Source organism: Ochotona curzoniae, unplaced genomic scaffold, assembly GCF_017591425.1.
Source record: "Ochotona curzoniae isolate NIBS_2020 unplaced genomic scaffold, NIBS_Ocur_1.0 contig_2688, whole genome shotgun sequence".
NCBI classification, from domain to species: domain Eukaryota; kingdom Metazoa; phylum Chordata; class Mammalia; order Lagomorpha; family Ochotonidae; genus Ochotona; species Ochotona curzoniae.
In genome coordinates this window covers 21,296,331-21,317,960 of record NW_024465553.1, presented here as the reverse complement: position 1 = coordinate 21,317,960, position 21,630 = coordinate 21,296,331, and the positions used below count along the sequence as shown (strand labels likewise).

The 21,630-nt window shown below is 49.2% G+C and overlaps 1 long non-coding RNA gene across 1 annotated transcript in view; it reads right to left on the bottom strand.

Annotated features, from left to right (window-relative positions):
* Positions 1-21,411, bottom strand: part of LOC121153016 — a 32,812-nt gene extending 11,401 nt beyond the window's left edge. The window contains exons 1-4 of the long non-coding RNA XR_005883330.1: positions 21,215-21,411; positions 6,188-6,325; positions 5,053-5,648; positions 2,822-2,971 (exon numbers count right to left, since the gene is read on the bottom strand). This is a non-coding gene — a long non-coding RNA (uncharacterized LOC121153016). The remainder of the gene's footprint in view (positions 1-2,821; positions 2,972-5,052; positions 5,649-6,187; positions 6,326-21,214) is intronic.
* Between the last annotated feature and the right edge of the window lie 219 nt (positions 21,412-21,630).

Sequence of the window (21,630 nt, the reverse complement as noted above, 5' to 3'; positions counted from 1 at the left end):
CAGCAAAGTCTGTTTGGCTGGTCTAAGACGCTTATGAAGGGGACAGTGGCCACAGGTTGAGATGTGCCCAGGACTGTGTTATTGGATGGAACCAGCGGAGGTATCCGCAGTAGTGTGGCTTGGGATAATGAGAGATTACCAACACAGAGAGGGTGCTGTCCCCAGAAGCTCTTCCCCCTCACCCCACCTTCCCACCCCAGTGTGCTAAGTGCTTTGTGCTCCCAAGCCAGAATGTGGACTCAGAACATTGATGGTGGCAGATGAGAGCAAGGAGAGGGGCAGCTTGGGGCTCCCAGCCTTGATGCCCAACGTTTCACTGCCCATTCTGGGCCCTCATCCCACGGCTCATTCAAGATCTGCCTTGTGGGGGAAAAAGTCCCCAAGAGGTGACCCACAAAGCTCACCTGCAACAGGGGTACTGATTGGAAAACACAGACCGTGCCTGTGTACCCCTGAGGAACCAAGAGCTGCTACAGATGCAAGCCGAGATGCCATGGATGGCAGGGCTGGTGTTGGCCATGTGCCTGGTGGAGGAGAAAGACTCCCAGACTCCCAGGCTTGGAGATTGCTGAGTTGTTACTCTGTGCGGCCTCGGGTGAGTCCCTCCTTCTCTCCAGACCTCAGCTTCCCAGTTTGTGACACAGGAGTTGGATCGGATGATGGGAGTCCCCCCACTTATCTGTAAAGGACACATTCCAGGAATTGCAGAAACTGCTTGGAACTACAGATGCTATCAAACCCTCTATCTGCTACAGTTTTGTCCCTTGGGAAGCAAATCTGTGATAAAGTTTAATTTATAAATTAGGCACAGCAAGAGATTAATAGTATCTACTAAAAAAGAGCAATTAGAGCAAACGGCTAGAATGAAAGTTTTGCCAATGTCTTGATGTCCTGTGCATGTTCTGCTGATGATTGACACAGCTAAGAGGGAGCGAGGGGAAAGACACAGACAGTGTTTGGCCACTCTGACCTTCTGGAATGTTCTCAGAAGGAAAACCACATGCTTCCTTTCCGGGAGGGATGGTGAGAGATTTCATCACAATGTTTAAAAGAAAGTGCATTTTAAAAACTTACGAACTGTTTATTTCTAGAAGTTTCCATGTCATATGTTCCAACTGCTCTTAACTGTAGGTTAAGTGAAACTATGGGAAGTGAACCCAAGGGTCAAGGGGGAAGTCTTGCACCTCCAAGGTCCAACAGCAGTAACATCCTAAGCACAACAGTGCAAAACCGGGAAGGGACCAATTCAGGAATATCTCTGAATATAGCACTTAGCATCACTGCACAAGATGGAAGGCAGAATTAGGATTTGCATCTGGGGGATGGAGCAGGTGTTGGGTCTCCTGATTAGGACAGTCCCCCCTCACAGAGCACAAGAGTTTGGTTCCTGCTTTTAGCTTCCTGCCAGAGCAGATCCTAGCAGGTAGCAGAGGATTCAGATAGATCCCTACCACTCATCTGGGAGACCTGGATTAAGTTCCCAGAGTCTAACTTTGGCCTGGTTCGCTTCTAGCATTTGCATATGCATTTGAAAAGTAAATCAACAAATGGAAGGTCTGTCATGATGTGTTCCATCCCCTCGACCCAATCCCTTTGATGCTTAAAATGCATACAGCAGAAACAAAGACAACGGGGTTTCTGAAAAACTGAATTCATGGGGCCACATTGTGGTGGACTGGGTTAAGCCATTGCTCATGATATCAGCATCCCACATGGGCAGCTGGTCCGTGCCGCGCTACTCTACTTCCAGTTTAGCTCCTTGCTAATCTAATCCTCCACTGAAAAAGCAAAGGGTGATAGCCCAAATGCTTGGACCCCTGGACCTACATGGGAGACCCAGATGAAGCCCCCAGCTTCTAGTTTCCGTCTGGCCCTACCCTGGCCATTGTGGCCTTTTGAGAGGGTAAACCAGCAGATGTAAGATCTCTCTTGCTCTCTTCAACTCTGCCTTACAAAAAAGATTAAAAAAAAAAAATATTTCTTTATCTTTATTGGAAAGTCAGATTTACAGAGGGAAAGAGAGATAAAGATCTTTCATCCACTGGTTCACTCCCCAAGTGGCCACTAAAGCCAGAGCTGAGCTGATCTGAAACCAGGAGCCAGGAGCCTCTTCCGGGTCTCCCAAGGCTTTGGGCCATCCTTGACTGCTTTCCCGGCCACAAGGATGGGATGCCAGGACAGGAACTGGCGCCACATGGGATCCCGGCATGAGCAAGGCGAGCACTTCAGCCACTTAACGCTACCATGCCAGCACCCCCAGAAAAAATTCTTTGGAAATTGAATTAGCATTTGGGGAGCATCAGAGTGAGCTGGAAGTCACCCTTCCCAGTTACACACAGTGTCCTGACCTCATCGTCCTATGGAAGAGTCTCAGACAATGGACTCCACGTTGGGCAACTCCAGTCCAGGTCCAGGGCTTCTGCTGGCTATGGCTGCAGGCAAAGCAGTTATCTTTGGCTGGGCCTGTTTTCCCATCTCTAATCATCTTGGCCTCCTCCCTGCCCCACGAGGACGCTGTGAGAATTCACTGAGTAATGTCCACAAAGCACTTAGCTTGCAAGGGGAGCAGAGTCCCACGTAAATAGAAGCTGACGAGGCTTGTTGTGACAGCTGCTGGAGTCCCTTCCCCAGCCCCGCGTTGGCTGCCCATGGACATAAACCTGCTATGAGTCATGACTGCCTCGTGCTCCAGGTTCAGTTAAGAGAATTCCCTGGAGCATCCTGTTCATACCTCACCTTGTGGCCGGATGGGGAGACATCAGAGAGCAAGATTAAGAAAATATAATGCCATAGCTTCCCCTAGCACCTGATTCCACGCTACCTTTTACCCACTTTGTGCATTTCATGAGGGCGGGGACATCTGGGCCACCATGTTGCACAACTGCAGGGGGCACCGTTGGCCAGCATTGCATTGACACTCAGCTTTTGTTGAAGAGACGGGTGGAAGAACGCGTGGCCCTCTTAGCTTCTGCTGAAAGGAAACAAACTCATATGTTTGAAAATCCACCATTATTTCATTTATTCCTTTCAACGGCTGATATTGAGATTGTTCTCCTATTTTATGGTTGGGCACACTGAGGCTCTAGTATTAAACATTCACCATGGTCTCATAGCATGTAAAAAGCAGACACAGAATTTGAATCCATGGCCTACTTGTGGATTCCAGGCCTAGTGCCTTAAACCTGGGTGTTAAGAATAATCATGCTTGAAATCAAGAGAAACATGGGATGCTATCTTCCCTAGGAATCCTGACTGCATTCACAGGGTGACGGCGTGAGGGAGGGATTACCTGGGAACCCTGAGAGGCCTAATCCAGCCAAGCTCGCAGGTAGCAAGTGCTGGCTGGGAAACAACCAAGCTCTCATGGTGTCTCCAATCTTTCTGGAGAGCCAGTGGAGCCAGGGCTGGCCTTCCTCCCTTCCTTTCTATAGTCTGTATACTTTACAGCACCCCATCTCTATCACACACCAAAACCCCTGCTGACCACAGTCTCCCCTAGAATGTGAAGGTACATTTCTTTTGATACCCAACATTTTGGAAACAAACACAGAATGGTTCATAACCCACATTTGCCATTGCCAGTTTTAGAGCCCTTTTACCCAGACCCGCAGGCACAGCATGTCTCTTTTCCTTGCCTGGGGAACTCCTCCATGTCCAGAAGACAGGAAAGCAAGCGATGCACAGGAGAGGCATCAAGAACGCTGAGTGTAGGACGTCAGCGGTGTCCTGCGGTCACTCTCTGGGACCTTGGCCCGGAAGGCATACGGGGTTGATGTGGCTCCTCCAGCCTCATCCCATCAGGAATAGAGGCTCACCCTGCGCTCGGTTGACCTTCATGAGTCCTCTGCTCTGGAAACAATGATCGCTGGTCTATCAGAAGGCTTTCCAGTGGACCTTGTTTGAGTAGCTATCTTCGGGAGAGCCCTCAGGAAGAAGTACATATTGACTTAAGCATTACCGACAGCTGAGAGAGGCCCTGAATGTGTCTCCCCGCATCTGGGGCCTGATAATGGCAGGGTGGCTAACCAGCAGGAAGGGAGTTACCTGAGCTCAAGGATCCCTTTCTTTTTTTCTAGAATCTACCTTACTCAAGAGCTTCCAACCTCGAATAGGTGGGGGTGGGTGACGAATGAAACAAAAATGGCCACAGCATCACCTGTTAAGGTGAGGCCTATAGGTAAGGTGGCTGATCAGGGAGCCCAGAACCAATGATTTGGTGTTCAGCTTGGGAGCCACAGTCTCAGCTCTACTTTGTTATTTGCCTAGGGCTGCTCTCTCTCTCTCTTTTCTCTCTCTCTCTCTCTCACACACACACACACACAAAGGCACAGACTGGGAGATTGACACAGTGGAAGGAAGCTCACGGTTTCACAGTTTCAGAGACCTGCAGCCCAAGTTCAAGGTATCAACCAGACTCCCCTTGTAAATATACAAGCTGTAAATATACGTGGTATGCATTTGGCTTCCTTAGTTTTTCTGATCCCAGCTCTAAAGCAGTGTCCCAGGACAGAACGAGCTCTTGTGTTTCTAAGAGCTGAGCTCCAAGTGCCTCCCTGTTACGTGCCCACAAACAGCAGGCTTATCCATGCCCTTGGTGCAAGACCACCACGCCTCCACAAACAAGGCTAAAGCCAGCCCCATGGTGGCCTGCCCAGGAGAGGGAGAGCCGCAGGGCGGTTTCTGTACCCCAGGTGGATATACCTCACTGCACTGATCCCTTCCACCTTGCTCTCTGGTCAAGTAGATCTAGTTAATAAAGATCCATGGGCCTTATCAAGTAGCAAAGAAGGAGTTTTACAGAGGAGCCTCCGGGTTTAACACAATTCTGCCGTGAGCTGGTCATGGGATCTTAAAGTCATGTCACAGGTCTGGGTCTCAAGGTCTCCTATTACCAAATGAGTGTGTCAGTTAAGGTCAGTCCAAGGTCAGCCCTGCCTCTGGAGCACAAAGCAGAACAGGGCAGGAGTCTAGCTTTGGAACCCTTGGGAGTGACTGGTTCTTCGAGAGGATATTCAAATGACTATCGGTTCTCTTCTTGGCCCACACCCTTACCTGCCGTTTTTCTCTGGAAGAATTCCACTTCACTGTTCATTTACCCTTTTCAACAGGATGAAAATGCATATCCTAAGGTGCATTAAAAAAAAAAACCAGCTTCTAGTTTAGATATTTACACACCTTAAAATGCATCTCTTTAAAATGCACAGTTCAATAACTTGTTATATCAGCTTATTTCAAAAATTTCATGCAAAAATAATTAAAAGACACATTTATTTGGATGTGAAAATGAAAGTTCTACATCGACACACAATTTTTTCAAAATACAGATGGTCCATGTTTTTTGGTAACCTGCTTGACTCACTCACCATGTTTTCAAGGCTCCAGTTGTAGCAGGTGTCAGCCCTTCGTTTACTTTGCCGCACCCCATTTCACCATGTGGACAAACTGCATTCTGTTTCTTTGCTCCACACAGGATGGGCATCTGGATAGTTAGCACTTTTTGTCTATCGCAAATACATCATCTTTGAAAATGCAGATGCAGGTGACAGTGTGACGGCACAATGGGCTGACGGTGATGCCAGCAGCTGGTACATGAGCACAGGTGCAAGGCCGGGCTGCGCCACATCCAGTCCAGTTTCCTGCTCATGCACCTGAGAAAGTGACAGGAGACAGCCAAGTCCTCGGCTCCTGCACCCGGGGGGGAGGCCCAGATGGAGTTCCAGGTTCCTCGACTTCAGCCTGGCCCAGCCCCAGCAGTTGCAGCCATTTGTAGAGTGAATTAGCAAACAAGATTCTCTCTTTCTCTCTCTCTCTCCCTCTATATCACTCTGCATTTTCAAATAAGTAACATATACTATTACAATAATAAAATTAGCAAATACTGATTTTTGGATGAATCTACATTTTCAAGTTGCTGGCCATTTGGCAATTCAGTGTTTAATTAACTATCTTCTAAAACACCACCACACAATCTCTCCAGCCAGATAGGAGGGCTCAGATTTCTCTTCATTCTTGTTAAAGCGTGCTAATGTTCCTATTGGGGTTGTTTTAGTGTGTGTGAGTGGTATGTTGCTGTGATTTTTAAGTGTACTAATTTTTTTTTATTATTTAAGCACACTAATCTTTTAAAAAGTATTTATTTATTCATCCATTCATTCACTTATTTATTTGAAGGAGAGAGATCACCTACCTGCTGCTTCATTCCCCAAGTGGCCCTGTAGCCATATCTGGACCAGGTTAAAGCCACGAGCCAGGTCTCTTCAGGGGTGTCGGTAGCCCAATCACTTGGAACAGCATCTGCAGCCTCCTCAGGTGCGGTAACAGGAAGCTAGACAGGAAGCGGAACAGCCAGACTTGAACTAACACTCCGAAATCAGACGCCAGCGTTGCAACTGGAGGCTTAAACTGCTGCCCCACTACATTGTTCCAAAGGGCTCTCCCCTTCCATAAACAGCTGGGAGATGTTTTGTGAGTGTATACAGCTGTGAAGACAACCACACAGGTCAAGTTCACAACACCTCCTTTGCCCCACTTCCCAGGCACCACCCTTCTCCCCAAGGTATCCCCGCTTCTGCATCATCACACTTTGATTTTCCTGCTCTTGAACTTCATGTACGTGAAAAAATAGAAAATACACAGTTACATCTGACTACTTTCACTCATAGGAAGTAGTGCATTTGTTATTCCTTGTTATTCCTGTGTAGGGTTCCGCTGTTGGAGTATTTTACCATCTAAGTATCCACTCTTCTTTCAGTAGGCATTTGTCATGCTCCAGTTCAGAGTCATGATGAATAAAAACACCAACGCATTCTATATTTCTGTACGAAATCATGCAATTTCATTTCTCTTAGGCACAAAAGGCTATTCACACACCATAAAACTCACTTTAGAAAAAAGTTGGTTTTTGTTTGTTTGTTTATTTGTTTTACTTGGATGTCAGAGTTACAGAGAGAGAGGGAGACACAGAGAAAGAGATCTTTTATCCACTGGTTAACTCCCTAAATGATCTCAATGCACAGAGTTGAGTGGGTTTGAAGCCAGGAGTCAGGAGCTTCTTCCAGATCTTTCTTGTGGGTGCAGGGACCCAAGGGCTCCATCCTTTGTGGCTTTCCCAGACCATGAGCAGAGAGCTGGATTAAAAACGAAGCAGGTGGGACTAGAATTGGCACCCATATAGGATGCCAGCACTGTAGGCAAAGAATTAACCTGTTATAACACAGTGCTGGCTCCTAAAACCCTCTTAAACGAATAAATCAAATTTCAAAAAGTTGTGGTATAACAGGTTAAACTGTTGCTTGAGATGCTGGCATCCTACCACGGATTGCCAGTTTAACTTTAGCTGTTCGTCCTCTGATCTAGCTTCCTGCTGATGTGCCTGGCAAGGCAACAGGAGATGGCCAAGTCCTCAGTCCCCTGCAATCCAAACGGCAGACCCTGATGGAGTTCTGAGTTCCTGAATTTTCTTAAGATTTATTTATTTTTATTGGAAGGACAGATTTACACAGAGAGAAAGATACAGAAAGATCTTCTATCCACTGGTTCACTCGCCAAGTGGCTGCAATGTTCAAAGCTGAGCAGATTTGAAGCCAGGAATCAAGAGCTTCTTCCAGGTCTCCCATGTGGGTTCAGGGTCCCAAGGCTTTGGGCTGTCCTCCACTGCTTTCCCAGGCCACAAGCAGGGAGCTGGCTGAGAAATGGAGCAGCTAGGACATGAACCAGTGCCCTTATGGAGATCCTGGCATGTGCAACATGAGGATTTAGCCACCGAGCCATTGCACCAGGTCTGAGCCCTGGATTTTTGCCTAGATGCTGTGGCCATTTGGGGAGTGAACCAACAAGTGGAAATTCACTCCTCTGACTCTTCTCTCTCTTTTTCTCTGGCTCTCTCTGTCAATCTGCCTTTCCAATACCAAAATAAGTAACTAAATAATCTTGGAAAAAAATTTCAAAAATACCATGTAAAATGAAATTGAAAATCTGGTGAAAAAAGGTTTTTGAAATCAAGGCATATGTGGGGATCTCCAAAAAGTTCATGATTTACATTACGAAAAAAATTATGGGGACAGGTGCTGTGACACAGGGAGCTAGGCTGGTCCTTGGGGTACCTACGCCTCACGTTTATGCACTAATTCAAATCCTTCTTCTTCCATTTCTTCTTTAGCTTCCTGCTAGTACGTCCTGGGATGCAGAGGAGAACCCAAGCACTCATGTCCCTGCCACTCATGTGACAACCTCTCCAGTGAAGTTCCTGGCTCCTGATTTAAGCCTGGTCCAGCCTTGGCGGTTGCAGATGTTTGGGAAGTGAATCAGTGGAAAAAAGATAATTTTCTTATGGTGATTCACATCTACATTTCTCTGACCACTAGTCATGCTGGATACCTTAACTTGAAATTTGGCTAAATGGGTGTGATAAACAGTATTTATTGATTCCAGTAACTCTTGAAAGAGTTGGGGACTAAGATGCTCCAAGGGTTCCCTTCTAACATGAGGTTCTCGTATCCTAGATCTTTGGTCACACTCCAATAACTGAAGGAAACTCGAATATGACATCAGTTGACACGAGATTATTTATTCATCTTCAAATGATCAATATTTTATATCTAAATTTTAGGACTTCCTTTGAAACATATGCTTAAGAGGAGAGAGAGAGGGAGAGACAGCATTCTTTTTTTTTTTAAGATTTATTTATTTCTTCTATCTGCTACTTCCCTCCCCAAATGGCCACAATGGCCACAGCTGAGCTCTAATTGAAGCCAGGAGCCAGGCCGTTCTTCCAGGTCTCCCATGCCAGTGCAGGGTCTCAAGGCTTTGGTCTCAAGGTCTAAATTTATTTGAGAATAAGTGAAATAAAGAATCCAAGCTGCAGGACTGTTCCAACAGTGACTTTGGAACTCAATCCAGGTCTCTCACGTGATTGGCACAGACCCATGAACTTGAACCATCACTGTTAGCTCACAGGGTCTGCATTAGCAAGAAACTGGAGTCAAGAGCCAGAGCTGGGTCTCAAATGCGGGCACACTGGTGGGGCACCTTCACCGCTAGGCTGTCTACCTACACCCCAAATCTTCGATCCTTTCCAATCTTTTATGATAGCTTAACAGAGGGAGTATTTGAAAAAGGGACAGTTATTTTTAAATGAAAGCACACTCTGCCCTTCAGGAAAAGTGATGAGAAGGACCAGAGTTCTGGAAGATTCCTTGTGATAATCACATCACATGGGGCCCTAGGAGGAGGACATTGCATCTTATATCCAGGACTGGGGTAAAATGTCCAGGACCTTTGGAGTAGAGGAATTTCAAAGACTGGTTCTGAGGCAAGAGGCTGATTTCCCAAGCCCTCCATGCTGGGCCCTACGTAAACAAGACCTTCCCAGCCTGCAATAAACTTCCATCTCCCTGCCCAATAAATATCACTGATGTGTTTATGTCTTACAAAGCCATTGGGGTGAAGGAGTGAGCACCATGTTAAACCAAACAGACCAAAAATCATCCCACAACCTTTATCAGACACTAAAACAGATTTCAATGTGGAAAATTTCTTCTAAATAGGGACATGGAAAATTACGGATATAGAATCCTATAACCTCTGAGACGGAAGGAACTCGGGAGGTCGTGGGTGAACCTCACGCCTGCTCTGGAATTCACATTACAACAGCCCAGCTGTCCTCCACTTGCACAGGCCTGAACTGGGTCCTTTCACAGCACTTCCAAGGAAGCTTTCCATTCTCTGTTAGACAATTGTTATGCAGCTGTCGCTAGGTCGAACCAAAGTGCTCCTTCTGGAAAGTTCCATCCTTCAGTCTATGCCATCTCATCCTGGCATCTTGTCCTTGAGTGTTTCAAGGGTGACTCTGACCTTCTCTAAGGCATTTTCTAAGACTAAGCATTCCCAGTTCTTCCCAGTGCAGAGCCATCCGCTGGACACCTCAGCTATGGCCTGGCAGCTCATCACTCCCAAGTGTTCTCCATGTTCCTCCCCCGCATCCTGAAGACCAGCTTCTGTCCAGGATTGGACCAGCTATCTCATCCGTGCTCCCCAAGGTACAGACACGTACATGGTGCTTTCGTGACACCCCTGCAAACTCTCTCGGAGAAAGAGGGACCTGAAGCAGATGCTTCCACGGAGGAGGAGTTCCATTTGTTCTGTGAGTTTTTAACAAACTCTGCATGCCTTTAGAAAATACAAGCAACCTTGTGGACCCTGAGCTAGAATGAGCCCCAGCAGACATCCCGGGGGAGGGCCGAGCGCTTGCTCATCCAGCCGCAGACTGTAACTTACTGGAAGTGTTTTCCAGACACTCATAAGGAGAGTAGAGCTGGGCCTTTGGGAAATCCATGGACTCTGCCTGGTTCTTGTCTGTGTGAGCCAAATGGTTCAGATCTAGGCAGATAGGGACCTGAGCTCTTCAGGGCAAGAGGTGGCTGCAACAGTCCCCATCCAGGGTTTCCCTGAGATGCCAGTCATACAGCACTGACTGGCCCATCCCAGTGACCCACACAAGCCCTCCAGGCCCCTTCTCTCAGCACCCCTCTTATTCAGCTACCATCTGAGGCTGGAATTGAAAGGTGTCTTTTCGCAGAGTCCTGGCCTCTCCTCGGAGGCTGAGTGGGTTTGCGGTGGAGGCAATGTGGAGCAAACAAGACAAAGGTCTTGTTTGTCAGGCCCAGGTGACACCCATTGTGCAGGGGGCCAAGCGGTGTTAATCAGTACCAGGGCCTTTGAATAGAATCTTGGCTAAGTAAATGTGAGGAGCTGTCCTTGCTACAAGGTGATAAAAGTACTATTTCTGGTAGGGAGGTGACATGGCTGCGATTTGAGGCAATGATGTTCCCTCTCTGACAAAGGGGGAGTACCTGCTCCTAAGGCACCAGGCTTTTTTTTTTTTTCAATGCTTAGAAGGAAATCTACTACACTGAAGCCAATTGCCAAGATAATAGGGCTTTCTGGAAAGAAGCCATTGTAAACAGAAGTCTCTTCTTGCCAATCCCTTCTCACACTCCCATGCAAACACACAAAGGGGATAAGTGCATAATTGAAACACCAAGGTGTCCCAGCAGAGAAGGAAATTCACGTAGCAAACTCTGAGGGCGCAGAGGAGTTCTAATTACAACACCCAAGGGGATGGTGATGAAACCTCTACGCTCAGCCTCTTCTATGAAACACACACATAAACCTTTGACCAGCAAGCACGGCCGTTAGGAGTTGTCCATCGCCCTGATAAGGCAGGAAGAAGGGAATGGGAGAGCCGGGCGTCTCCTCTTTGATGAACGTGTGCTTTGCACAGCAAGTTGGGGAAGGAGCTAGAAATGATCCACTGCTGTTTTGCAAAGGGCTCTCCTTGACCTTCTGGGCTTAGCAGGCACCCTGCCCCCCAGACCTACCATCCTCTTTCCTTGTTGCACAACCAGTTAACGAAGAGGCCTTCGCAGGGCTGTGTGATGCTCTGTGTACTATAGACAATGACCCTCCCAAAGCCTGGCTAAGAAATGAAGATGGAGATTTCCTCTGCAGCCTTCACACTAAAGCCATAACACCAGGAGGCTTCAAAAAGTTCCAGGCAAAATGGAATTAAAAGGTGTATATTTTGGTGCAAAAAAAAAAAAAAAGGAAATCTAGGCATAATTTTCATAAGACCACAGTTCCCATGAATTTTTCAAAGATCCTTCATGTAAAACCTCATAAGGACTCTAAGTGCAAGGAGGGGTCTAACAGGTGCAGGAGAAAGGTCTGGAAACCATTGACCTAGAGTAAAGCCTCCTGCATCCCACATCACAGCACCTAGGTTCAACTCCAGCTCCTGCTACTGTGGGCCCAGGGAGGCAGTAAGCGCTTGGGCCCCTGCCACGCAGGTGAGACACAGATGGGTTGGCCCAGCCTTGGCTGTTGCAGGCATGTGGGAAGTGAGTCACTGGGTAAGAGATCTGTGTGTGTGTGTGTGTGTGTGTGTGTGTGTGTGTACTTCTCTAAAAATACAAATTTGGAATTTGTGACTACTTTAGAAAGTTGCTTCCCACTTTGTAGGCAGGTAAAGGGTTGGGTGAGTTCTAAGGATGAGCCAATTCAGCATTCCCCTTCCTCTTCTTTTACGGGTCCGATACAAGAGGTAGTTTTTGTTCTGGTACCAAAACAACAACAAAAGTGGATTTCATGCCTTTTTCCCATATGAGACATTCTCCATGACTTCTTTGAAGAACCTGCTTAAAGCTAAGTGAGAACTGCTTACCCTATGTTTAGAGATAAAAATTGCAGGAAAGAAAGCCCTTTGTGGGGACTGGTGTTGGGGTGCAGCCCGTATCGTGGTGCCAGGTGGAACCCCAGCTGCTCTGCTTCAGATTCTGCGCCCTGCTGATGTGCTTAAGAAGGCAGCAGGTGATAGCCAAGTGCTTGGACCCCTGCCATCCATGTGGGAGACTCAGACGGAGCTGCAAAGCTCTTAGTTTTTGCCTGGCCCAACCCTTTGACTGCCATCTGGGGAGTGAACCAGTAGATGAGAGATTTCCTTCACTCCGCTTTTTCCTCTCTTCCTATCTCTGTCCCTGCCTTTCAGTTAAAAAAATAAATAAGTAAAACTTTTTTTAAAAAAGCATTTAAAAATTATTTTAGATGATGTTTACATAGTCAGGGTGGGAAGGATGCAGGGTTAGGGAGAATTGGGTGAGATCATTGTTTCCAAACTTTTTATTTCTTATTCCCATTTCTGGGGGGAGTAGGGAGAGGAGGGGAGAAGCTATACCCAGCCTTCCAATCATCTCAGTACCTGAAGATGGGCAAGGGCCACCCGATATCAACCCGGGGTGACAATGTGACGCATGTTCCAAGGGTTATGCCCAGGTGGATGCGATAGTTCTGAAACACTGTCAATCTCACCGATCTATGGATGAGGAATCTTTCCCAATGACCGTTGATTGACAGTCAACTTTAGAGTCTCCATTCGCCCAGATATTTTCTGTCGTTGTTTGACTGAAGTAGTTGTCCATATGTTCTGTTCTCCATTCTCTGCTATGGTACCAGATGTCCTCTGCGGCCCCATTGGGCTACCATACTGTCTGTGTATAGCATGGTCTGCCGTCCAGCACTCCATCCTTTATGCTAAGTAGGATCAGTCTCATAGGTGGGCCCATGGACCCAGGCCAGGCAAACCAAACTTTTAAGAAAAAAAAAATCTCTCCATTCTTATTTAAAGAGGGTATACAAGGGCTGGCATAGTGACTGGCACTAATCCTTCATCTCCAAATGTTCCATATGGGCGCCAGTTTGTATCCAAGCTGCTCTACTTCCCATCCAGCTCCCTGCTTGTGGCCTGGGAAAGCAGTCAAGGACGACCTAAGTCCTTAAGACCCTGCACCCACATGGGAAATTGGGAAGATATTCCTGGCTCCTGGTTTCAAATCAGCTCAGCTCCAGTTGTTGCAGTCATTTGTGGAATGAACCAGCAGATGAAAGATCTTTCTCTCTGTATTTCCTTCTTTCTGTGAATCTGCATTTCCAATGAAGTTAATCTTTTTAAAAAAAAAAAAAAAAAAAAACATGGCCCAACACGGTAGCCTAGTGGACCCTGCACTTGTGTGGGAGATCTGGAAGAAGATCCAGACTCCTGGCTTGAGACTGGCTCAGCTCTGGCTGTTGTGATCACTTGGGGAGTGAACCAGTGAACAGAAAATCTTTTTCTCTGTCTCTCCTTCTCTCTGTAAATCTGCCTTTCCAATAAAAATAAATAAATCTTTAAAAAAAAAAAAAGACTTGAGTCACGGGTTTTCCCACAAACTGACTTGTTTTCCAGTCCCCCTGGATGCTTTGTCCTTGGTCGGGATGCAGCCAATATCAGCTGACTGTCTGAACGAAGTAACAAGTGAGTGGACTGCAGACGTCCAAATCTGAGAAATATGAAAATAATGGACCTTGACATCAGGGGACGTGTCCTTGCGGGCAAAGCCCCCAGACAGAGACGGCGCAGTTGGACCACAGCCTGGTCTTGGGATTGGGACGATCACTCCAATGCCAAGGCCATGCGAGTCCACAGCTGAGAATCTGAATAATGTATCACCACCACCTCCCCGGGCAGTGCTGAGCACCCAGTGACAGTCCACACCTCAGATGCTTTTAAGATAGTCAGCTGTGGGGTAGACCTAGGATCACCAAACAGGACTCCCAGCTCAGTGTTCCCCATCTTCAGCCCTATGACTTGTTCCCATGAATTAACCTACCCAGGCCTCTGCTTTCTCATCTCCAAAATGGAAACAACCATCACTCCACTTTGATGTGTCGTAACAATGTATGCACCTGTGCCCAGCAGAGGCGGGCTTGAGCTTCCGTAGCTTTTCCTCTCTGGGCTGCCATTCTCCACGTACAAGGACACTTCCAAAGCTCATGGGAAAGAGGGAATAAAAACCTCGCTTTAGTTAGGCACCTACGAATTTCTGAAATCCTGTGTGTCTTTGTCACAACCTGCTTCACCTACGACCTCTACAACGGCCCTGACGGTTTTCCAGCTGGGTTGCCGCTTCGCCTTGTTGTGGAATTGCTTCTCTGCAAGGAAGATCAAGGGATGCCTTCCTCTTTTTTTTTTTTATTATTATTGTGATTTGATGATAATGTTTAAAGCAGGTGGACATCTATGAGGCCAAAGGTAATGTGCTCAAAGCGGCTATCTCCAGATTGTTTCCTTCTCAGGGCCGTCCCTGCAGGACTGGACTCTCAGGGGCTCTGCTTGAGGGCCACAGCCCAGGGTGAGAGTGAGGGGGGACTTCACAGGGCTGTGCAAGGTCACCCTCTCAGGAAAATACTGCCTCCCCCCCCCCCCCCGCCACAGCCTCTCCCCACTCCCAAGTCCTCAGGCCAAGCCAGAAGGAGCCAGAGCGCCACGGAAGCCATCAGCCCCGTTCTCAGGGTCTCCAAGAATAGCGTCCACCCTTGGGGGGGGGGTTGATTGAGTTTTCATTCCAAAAATCATTTTTAAAAGTTTCTTGAATAGGATGCTCACTTGTCTTCCCAAGCTGCCTTTGGGGTGGGATTCTCGCCTCCAGCTCGTGCCCCCAGTTTCTGAACAATGCTGGGAGCTCACCATGATGGTTCAGGTGGCAAGGTTCCTGTCACCCCCACTGGAGGCCCCCAGATGGAGCTGCCAGCTCCCAGCTTCAGCCCGGCCCAGCCCAATCCCAGCCACCTTAGGCATCTGGGGAGTGAACAGAAACTATCTCAGTATCTCTGCTCCACAAGTAATACATCCTTTCTCTACAAACTTGTCTGAGATGTGTCTCCTCATCTACCTTGAAGGGAAAGAAATGAATGCCACAAAAAGTATTTGTGTGGGGCCCGGCGCAGTAGCCTAGAGGCTAAAGTCCTCGCCTTGCATGTTGCTGGAGTCCCAAATGGGTGATGTTTCACATCCCGGCTGCTCTACTTCTAGCTCTCTGCTTGTGGCCTGAGAAGGCAGCAGAGGATGGCCCAAGGCTTTAGGATCCTGCACCAGGATGGGAGGGCTGGAAGAAGCTCCTGGTTCCTGGCTTTGAATCAGCTTGGCTCTGGCTCATGTGGCCATTCAGGGAGTGAACCAGCAGAAGGAAGATCTTTCTCTCTCTACCTCTCTTTCTGGAAATCTGACTTTCCAAGAAAAATAAATAAATCTTAAAAAAAAAAAAAAGAAGAAGAAGAAGAAAGAAAGAAAGAAAGAAAAGTGCTTGCGTGGAGGCCAGTTCTGGAGCCCTCACAGCCCACAACCTCACGAGACCTCAGAGCTGGCGACCGAGTGCTGGGTCCCTTACTCTCAAAGGGACAAAGTCGCCTGTCCTTTATCGCCTGTTTCCACTAAGACTATATACCCGTGGGGCTCCACTTCCCACAGCCGGTGCTGGGGATGCGGTAGGGCCAGGCCCCACTCCGGGTCCAAGTTTCAGCAACTCTCCCGCTCAATATTAAAAATAGCTTTGTCTTGTCCGGCGAGATGAGCCCTGGGAGACAGGCACCTGTTATTCTAATCTCAACCTCGCAAATAGCTCTCTGCACTCTGGAGCATCTATCAACACTTCTAGGGTGTCCAGTTATAAGACAGGGCCAGCTCGGCCTGACCCTCCTGGACCATGAACACAGAGATGAGCGGAGGCCGACACAGTCTCATTCCCACTGAGGACCAGGCAGTAGTGAAGGGTGACCTGCCCACCCGCCACCTCCCCCCTACAACGCACGCACATGTGCGCGCGTGCGCTCTCACACACACACACACACACACACACACACACACACACACACACACACTCAGCGTTGCCTGTGATTCCCAGGCCACAACCTGCAAACCTCCCCTTGAGATGCAAACTCAAATAACACTAGTAAACAGGCATGCCCCTCCCCCTCCCCGCCCCCAACTTCCACCTCCCTTCCTCCCACCCCCACCCCCAGTCCTGTGAAGAAAACCCTAAACCCTTAGGTTGCCAAGGGAACCAAGCCTTTTATTCCATCCCAGTGGCTGGAGGACTAGGGTTGAGGAATGGGGCAACAACTTGGTACCCAGGGCTTTGGAAACCTCCGCCCGACCCACTGCCTCCTGGGCACAGCCCCCCTCTTTGTCCCAGGGCGGGAGGCTGGGTGCACCCCACTGCCTTTTCACCCAGGCCCAGCTGGGTGGGACGGAGCCCTTGGGCTCTCAGCAGCGTGCCTCCTTTCCCTCTCCCCTCCCCCATCCTCCCCTGGCTCTCCCCTGGCCCTGGCCCTTGCCACGGGACAATAGCCTCCATGCAAGGGAAAATTCCATCGCCCAGGGTTCAAGTCTCCAAGGAGCCCGCTGAGGTCTCTGTTTGGCCAGGAGTGCTCTGAGCACTGCAGCTGCCTGGCTGGCTTCCCCCTCGCTGGGCTCTCTTTTTAACCCCCGAACTGCCAAGGGTTGTTTCTTCCCCCCCGCCCAGCCAGAGCCTGGGAACGAAGAAGTGAAGGAGTGGGGAAGAAATAGGCTTTGTTCCCTTCGGGGAGTTAATTGGGAGAGACGGGCCTTGTGGTGGGCTCCCAGCCTCGGCGGCCCACGCACCTTCACTCCAACCCACACCCGGGAGGCTGGGAGCTTGGAGACGCCCCTGGTGCCTGCAGGAGCAAGTGAGAGCCAGTGGGTGCGAGCTAGTGTGAGCCAGAGAGCAGCCCAGAGCCATTTTGCTCCAGGCCAGAAGCTCTCAGGAAACTGGAAACACTGCTGCCTCCCCACATTGCACACCCCAACCGGCTCCCGCCTTTCTCCCCCTACTGTTTCTTCCCAGACTTGCATAACCAAGAAACAGGAAAATCACAGCATTATGCTCCTATATACCAAGTCAGTAAAGGAGAAACGCTCAGGAATCCCACCCATTAAAAAAAAATCTCCAGAATTTCATGACATTGCAGCACATGGGAAAGTGTGGTCCCACTGTGTTTCTAAGACCAACTAGATTCCAGGTAGAGAATCCTTAAAGAATCTAAGAATTATTTGGATTCCATCTCAGAACAGAACACATTTTTTTTTCCTTTAAAGATTTATTTATTTTTATTGGAAAGTCAGATATACAGAGAGGAAGATCTTCTGTCTGCCAATTCACTCCCCAAGTGGTCACAACAGTCAGAGCTGAGCTGACCCAAAGCTAGGAGCCAGGAGTTTCTTCCAGCCCTCCCATCCCAGTGCAGGATCCCAAGGCTTTGGGCCATCCTTGACTGCTTTCCCAGGTTACAATCAGGAAGCTGGATGGGAAGTGGGACCGCTGGGACACAAACTGGTGCCTGTATGGGAATTCGGCGCATGCAAGGCGAGAACTTTAGCCACTAGGCTACCGCACAGGGCCCCAACAGGACACATTCGTAAGAACTCATTCACCCCTTCCAACATACAGCACACAACCAATGTGGTCAATCCCTGGGGCATTCAGTCAGACCACCCAAAGGGTCATCAAGTATCATCCAGGAAAGCATTCTCAGGCAGGAGACAGCAAGGCAGAGGGAATCTCTGTTACCTGGATACACCTGCCTCATTCTCAGGAAGAGGCACCCGCCCCCTCCTGCTCACCACACCCCCCATAGGCACTTGAGGAACAGAGCCTAATTGGCGCTGGAAAAAAATACAGCTTGGCGTGCAGTGCATGGACGTGCGCAATAAGACCCCGGGAAGGTCTGACGCAGGCAGACAGAGCTGCGGGTTACCCTCCAGGAAGCCCTGGGGTCCATAAGAGGGTCCTGTCCCGTGCCACACCAGACCGCCTCCACTGCAGCAAGCCCACACTTTTGGGAAGCTGCAAGACAGCATGAGGCAACACCATGCTTGGGAGACACACATCTGGGTGCCTTTGCCGGGTTGGGGTTGGACCCTCCCCCCTGGCTAATCCCCACTCCGGAATTTCCCAGCATGGAGACAAGGGCAGCGTCTGGAAGAATGAGTCACGTGGGGACTCAACCCTGTTGAGTCTGCTGCAGCTCCTACTCCCATTCGGCAACAGTGTTCCTTGCCAGGGATGTCAGGGCACAGTGCATCTTCAGGGGTGGGTGCCACATGCACCCCCAGAACAGGGCCCCTATCTCACACACACAGAGGCACCCCTCAGCCCAACAGCGTTGGCTCCACTCTGGACCCTCCCTGCCATCAAACTGCTGGCTGTTGTGACAGCGGCTGAGGTTCAAATGGAACCTCAGGGTGGCTGCTTTCATGGCCCCAGAGAAGCCCTCTGGCTGGTGCCAGGGTCTGAGCTGAATATGAGAGGAGAGCTAGCCAACCCACCACAATGGTAATAGCCCACATGAACGGGGCATCACTTACCAAGACTGGGCTAAATGTTTCATGTGTACTCATTGGTAACCCCAGTAGGTAAGAACGGTTATTTCTCTCTTTTGTAAATAGGAAACTGAAACGAAGTTGCAAATCGCAGCATCCTAAAAGGGCAGCAATTACCAAGGCAAGGGAACCCCTGAGGGTCCCTGGATGCATTTGCTCAGGAGCTTGGCCCAGCAACCACGCATGCTCCTTACAACATCCTCCGGCTTGTGTGCAACAGGAGGAAAGACAAGGGGCCCTGCCAAGGTAGCTTGGTACTTGAGAGATCTTCCCCCTCCATCTGCATTGTGGCTCCGCCCTCTCCTCTATCCCCTCCCTCTTACTCCTCCTGCCCCCACCCCGGAGAACAGGAGCAGCAGCTCCAGCTCCCGGCTCTGCTTTCCTTGTAGCTCAGCCACAAGGTCTCCCGGATATCCCAGGTGCCTGCAGGTCCTTAGATGCGATGACGCAATTGACAGGCAGCACGTGCTGGTGCACAGACAGGCCCCAGGCAGAACAACCCTGACAAATGACTTCTCACTCCACACATGAGCCTTCGTGGGCATGTTGCAGTGTTTTGGGAAATATGTGCTGTTTTGAAACGTGTCTGCCGAGGTCATGACTATCTAGGGGGGAGAGAGACAGGCACCTTTTGTTTTGTTTTGTTCCAGTTAATGAAGTAAGGCTTCATGGAGGAAGAAGTCTTTCTTAGTCACATTTCCTGTTTCACATTGACCTTTTCAGAGGAAACCCACAAGTCAACCTGTGCTAAGACCTGCTTACCAAACCTACCCACAGGTGTCGTGAAGATGATCCAAAGAGAGACCACAGCTGGCTCAGCTGAACATGAATCAGTGGAAATAATATAATCACTAAGAAGGGCTGATGGCCCGATAAGGCCCCTGGCGGTGCCCCAGAAACTGCAAACGACAGGACACGTGAGAAACTAGAGTCCTTATTAGGAGTCTCTTGAGCCAGGGCAGCAGTCTTGCCACTGGTCTCTATGTACTCCCAGCTTAACTTCTCAAGAAAATGGAGGCTCTAAAACTTAGCAGAGAGGCTGGGGGTGATTTCAAAAGAAGTCATAATGACTGGGTTGTAAAATTAATTGTGGGGATCAGGATTCTTCTGCTTGCCTTTGGAGAAAAGCAGCAAATGATAAGTGAAAGCCCTAAAGTTGAGGAAGGGATTGCTTTTGATGAAAGATAACGGAGGTAATCTCGGGATGTCAGACCCGGCAGGCACACTGAGCTAATGGACAAAGGATGCGGCTGGCAGCCCCTGAAGAAGCACGAGTTGGTTTTTGCCTTGGCCAGGGGCGGCCTGTCCTTGGTCAGGACAGCTGGACCAACTGGCAGTATTGTTTAGAGCTGGACCACTGGTGGATCCATTCGCTCAGGGAAAACTCCACAGAGCTGATGTTAAATCTTTAGGGTTTTGCTCATGTGTTTTATCTCCTTCTAAAGATGCCCGAGTCCTGCATCAGAATGCTTGAGTTCAAGTCCCTGATATGGTTGCTTACTCTAGCTTCCTGCCAACCAGATCCTGCTTAGGCCAGGGCAATGGCTACATGACCTGGGTTCTTGTCCTTCACGTGGGAGACCCAGGATGGAATTCCCGCTCCCCAGCTTCTTCCAGCCCGGCCCCGCCTTGGCTGATGCAGGCATTGAGGAAAGTAAACCAGCAGAAGGAAGATTTCCTGGCTATCCACGACTGTGGAGCAAGCCATAATGTAGATGTGGGTGAGCCAAGGGGCATCTTTTTTTTTAAGATGTATTTATTTTTATTGGAAAGTCAGATATACAGAGAGGAGGAGAGACAGAGAGGAAGATCTTCCGTTCGATGATTCACTCTCTAAGTAAGCGCACAGCCAGTACTGTGCCTACCCGAAGCCAGGAACCAGGAATCTCTTCCAGTTCTCCCACATGGGAGCAGGGTCCCAAAGCTTTGGGCCATCCTCGACTGCTTTCCCAGGCCACAAGCAGGGAGCTGGATGAGAAGTGGAGCTGCCGAGATTAGAACCAGTGCCCATATGGGATCCCGGCGCGTTCAAGGCGAGGGCTTTAGCCACTAGGCCACGCCAGTGGGCCCAGGCCAAAGGGCATCTTAACCATAACACCAAAAGCCCACCCTAGTGTCTGCACATTTTAGCCGCATGTGCATTGGAAGTTGGCTTGCAGGTGCAGAATCGCTTAGAGCTGGAAACTGCTCACCACTTCAAGGAGGATGCTGTAGCTGGTGGATGCTATAGCAGCAATAAGCAATCAAGGAGAAGCAACATAGAGTTACCTGGAGAGGGGCTGGACTGTAAGCCCAGCTGGCATCAGTCTTCAGTCATGACTTAGGCATGCATGAGGTGAGCCCAGTAGCACGTGACACCACACAGTTGTATGTCGTGCAGTCCTCACTGAGGCTTTACTCCGTCCCCCCAACTCCCCCGAGAGCTTATGCAGATTTGTCACATACCTGTGTTGCAATGAAGACAGGCCATGCGGGTGCATAGTCCTGCTGTGACAGTTCACACGTTGCCTCTCACATGGGCCTGAACACCTTCATTCATCTCTCCAGGGAATAAGGAACTCTGGCAAGACTGGGCGAGTAGGAAGCCTGCAGAGTCAGAGGGAAATCAGAGAAAGCAAATGGAGCAGACCTAAGGCATCATTCCTGAGGCACGTAGAAGCCCCCAGGGCCCAGTGACTTGCTGATCCAGCTTTCACTTCTCTGTCTTGCTTCAAGGCAAGCTCCACTTCTTTCAGAAAGCTAGATATCTTCACTGACTGGAGGCCCTTTGCGGCCCTTTGATCTCACAGGCTACGTGTTGAGAGTGCTGGAAGGACAGCAGAGGGGAGGGAGCTCAGAAATGGGTGAGGAAAGCAAACCTT